The sequence below is a fragment of the Budorcas taxicolor genome, chromosome 7 (genome assembly GCF_023091745.1).
Source record: "Budorcas taxicolor isolate Tak-1 chromosome 7, Takin1.1, whole genome shotgun sequence".
Classification (NCBI taxonomy): domain Eukaryota; kingdom Metazoa; phylum Chordata; class Mammalia; order Artiodactyla; family Bovidae; genus Budorcas; species Budorcas taxicolor.
Window position 1 is genome coordinate 77,417,482 of NC_068916.1, and position 3,918 is coordinate 77,421,399.

Consider the following 3,918-nt stretch of genomic DNA (forward strand, 5'->3'; position numbering starts at 1 on the left):
TTACCTGGGAAATCCCATGGACAGAGGAGCCTGTCAGGCAGTAGTCCATAGGGTCGCAAAAGAGTTGGACACAATGTAGTTAATAAACAACAAACACACACAAACATATGTGTACCTATGTGGGTGTTTGAAAATTATCTATTATAGTATACCTTGCTCTTTTGCTGAATATGCTATAAAATATTTAAAAAATGACTCTCTTTCCATCTGTATAGTACTTTATGATGCAAGTAATGAATAAGTAGCAAGACATGGCTAGTTTCCTACTTACTGATTTATTATGATCTTGAGCAAGTTACTTATTCTGCTGTTTGTTTTGTTTTGTAAAATCAGAAGGCCTAATGGACAGCCAGTCTATCCCCATGGTGCCCTGCGTGAAAATAAGTCAGCTTAGATATATGATGGACTAAAATCCCACTACTTAAGACTCTAAGCAGTGAGATAAAGAGCCATGAAGTCGATTATTTTCTTTACAAAAAAAAAAATTTAACCTAAAGGGATGTTTTGAGGATTAGTTGAAATAAGGCAAATAAGATATGTAACATAGTGCCTGGCACATAATACACATTAAAAAATATTAATCATTAATATTATTCCCATTACCAATATGTATCTATTCATTCAACATATGTCAACTATGTGTCCAGAAGTATGCTAGATCCAGCTTATAAAATCTTAAAATCTATTTAAGGTATTGTCACTACATAACAGTATTTCCACAATTGGCAGTGGGATATGATGGATAAGCATGTGGAAAATTAGAACAGCCAAGACTTCAGTCTTAACAATGAGACAGTGATTCCAAAAAAAATCTCAGAGAACAAAATTTCCTATATCTCAGTGACGATTTCATAATGAGCTATCTTGCAACCTGAGGAATTTTTTTTTTAAGTCTTCCAGATTCTATAGTAAAAAAGCAAAAACCAAAATAGCTCTGTCATGTTTAGCCACTGCCAATTAATGCCTGGAATTGGATTAACCACCAGAAAACCAGTTTAGGTAACGTAAGACTCAAGCTGTCAGGCAGGGTTAGTATCCTTGGAGGGACCACATACATATCTTGTCAGGGAAAAACAGCCTACAATATCATCTTTTTTCAAGGCACGAGTAAATTCCTGCCTCATCCGTATAAAACCTTCAGACCTCCAAGAGGCCAGAGGGTACAGATTAAAATTCATGCTTAGCAGAAACAGCTTCCGTGCTGCTCACCACTCTCTTGTACACAGTATTCAAGAGAGAATCCCAAGGACTTAGCTATTGTCTGAGCTCTGCATTTGAACTCTGTCCATGTACAGGCATAGAGCAGCTAGTGTTTTACAAAGGGCGGGGGTGGTTACACTTAAAGTGCTCGGCATTATCAGAAACCCCTATGTTTGGATTCTTATTAAGAGGGCCACAAAATGTGTCTGCTCTGTTTGTTGTTACCTTAAGCCTTTGTTGTCAAGTTGGAAACACTGTTGAATTCTGTTAAATAGTGGTGGTGGGAGGGGGAGTGGGACAGGTTTTGAACAACCTTGTGTATGTTTATGTGAATGTGCGTGTGTGTGTGTTTCCCAAAGACCAGAAAACCAAAGGAGACTATTAGAAGAAAATCTTAAAGCAAATCTGTGGGTTACTAGACCCATTTGGGTCTTTACTGATTGTGTTCCACGAGGTTATTTGACTAGAAACACCTGTTGTTTTCTCTGCAGAGCCGTTGGGCAGGGAAGGGGTGCAGCCGCAGCATACAGATTAGAACACGTGGCTGGTGCATGAACCCTGGTAGGCCGTAGTAAAGCAAGAGCGTAAATACTGGAGTACGGCTTCTTTGTCAGTTCCATGCTACTTTTGGAGAATTTCTGGCATGCACTTCCTCGCATTTGGCACTGTAGTCTATTTTAATAATGTTTACGCTCTTGTTCTGTTCCTCATCCCAACAAGCTGTTAAAGAGAAGCCACATTTAAACGAGCCTCCTTGCATCTTTTGCTGCTACTTGAAGAGGGTACCAGCCTGTTCCCCAGAATAGTGTGGAAAAGATCTTCTCCAAATAAACTACTTTAATGCTAAGCAAAATGCCACATATATAAAATAGGTAATGCCGAATTATGTAAAATGCTTTTTTCAAGGAAGAGGGAAAAGGACTTAGCACCAAAAAAAAAAAAATCTGTCAGCAAGGGGAGTTCCAAAAATAGCCATCAAGGTAGTTTGAACTGCTTAATATTGCAATTACTATTTACTTCTTCAAATTAGTCTCCATTATCTTATGAAAGAATCTTTAGGATAATTGATTTGACTCTCCGGGGGGTTTGTGACCATCATGAATAGATGCTTAAAGAGCCTTCGAAGACTCTTCTAAAATCTAATTTAGTCTTTGCGTCACACAATTTTACTTATTGCTTATCCCCTTCCAAACACCCTCATAATCCAGATTTCTCAAGGAAACCTTTTTCTCCATTAGTGTTAATACATTGGCATGCAATGGGAAAATTAGCCTTGAGTTACATGTATCAAGAGAAACAACAAAGCCAATGTGCTTTGTTCTTAGCAATCTCACTTAATCTCTCAGATATGTAAAGATGAATCAGAAAAACAACAGGAACCTGCTCATCTTCTTAATTGGAATCATAAAATGAATGTTAGAGTTAAAAAAATAAAAAGTGCTTTAGAGAGAGTATTCATTCTAGACCCTTCTTTTGCTATTTGAGAAGAAAGAGGTTCAGAATGCTACAACAACTGATGTAAGATCCACAAGAAGGTATCTGACAGCATACAAATGATCCAAACAAGAGATGAGTGCTTGATATTTCCAATTTTATTTTCCCATCTTACCATTCTGGCACTTACTATGTGATCATCAGAATCAACTGAGAAAACTCATAAAAATACAGATACCCAGAATTCTCCCTTCAAAGACCTGTGTTAATAGCAATGGTGTTGGGTATGAGAATCTGCATTTTGACACGTCCCCTGAGAAATTCTTAGGATACAAAAATATGGAAAACTTTGTACTCTACAATTCTGTCTGCAGAGATCAAAAACCATTTCTTATCACTTAAGGCTGTATAAAAGTTTCTAAGATGTATCCTTATGAGTTTATTTTTAAATTGTCTGTATTTATATGTGAGACTTTGGGGAAACCTTGCATTGAGACCTGTGCGGTGTCCATTTATAAGTCAATTTTCCTGGAATCTGCTTTTATATTTATGGTATTTATACGTCTGTCTTCTGTAATATTGCCATTTCTTAGAGTCCATCTAGAGCTTTGACCATTCAATCAACATTCTATTTAGTAAGATATTGAATCCAGAGATGCACAGAAACAGTCCCTTCTGAGATATGCTGCGGGAGCTAACGTCAGGCAGAAGCAGTAAAAATACTTGGCAACTGTCTGAACTAGGCTTGCCTTTGTGTGAATTTCCTCGAGATGAGGTAAACTGTGTTCTGGCGAGAGATTAACATTTATTTATTTTTATTATTTTTTAATCACTTCCCACTGGTTCAAATGTGTCAACTGTTGACAGCGGTGCTAGTTGTGAACTTTACCGAGAAATGGTACCTTTTATAGAGTCAGTTTTTGAAAAGGCTGTAACAGACACTGACTTTCATCTTCACAATTTTGGCAGTGCCAAGTATATTCAGGTACTGTGTTCAGTGCCCAGAAAGTTCTCCGCTAAATCAAATGAGTTGAGGGTACCTGTAATCATTTAAAAAGAAAGTTGAACTTTCAGGTAATTTTGAGGGAACAATAATGACGAATGGACAAGAGTTGCAAATGACTCTTTTAAAAAGACAGACTTGGCTTCTAAGCTCACGTGGCTTATTTTAGCAATTTCAGAGGCTGTGTACTCAAGTCTCATGTGAACTGTGCTTTTATACCACCCCATTTGACAATTAAAATGGAAAAACGAGGAAAAAGCCATTGTTTGTTTTTTCTATAG

The 3,918-nt window shown here is 37.3% G+C and overlaps 1 non-coding gene across 1 annotated transcript; it reads right to left on the reverse strand.

Annotated features, from left to right (window-relative positions):
- Nucleotides 1-309: 309 nt before the first annotated feature.
- LOC128051827 (small nucleolar RNA SNORA79) lies at nt 310-455 on the reverse strand. Its single transcript, XR_008199757.1, has one exon. It is a non-coding gene; the product is annotated as a small nucleolar RNA SNORA79 (small nucleolar RNA).
- Between the last annotated feature and the right edge of the window lie 3,463 nt (nt 456-3,918).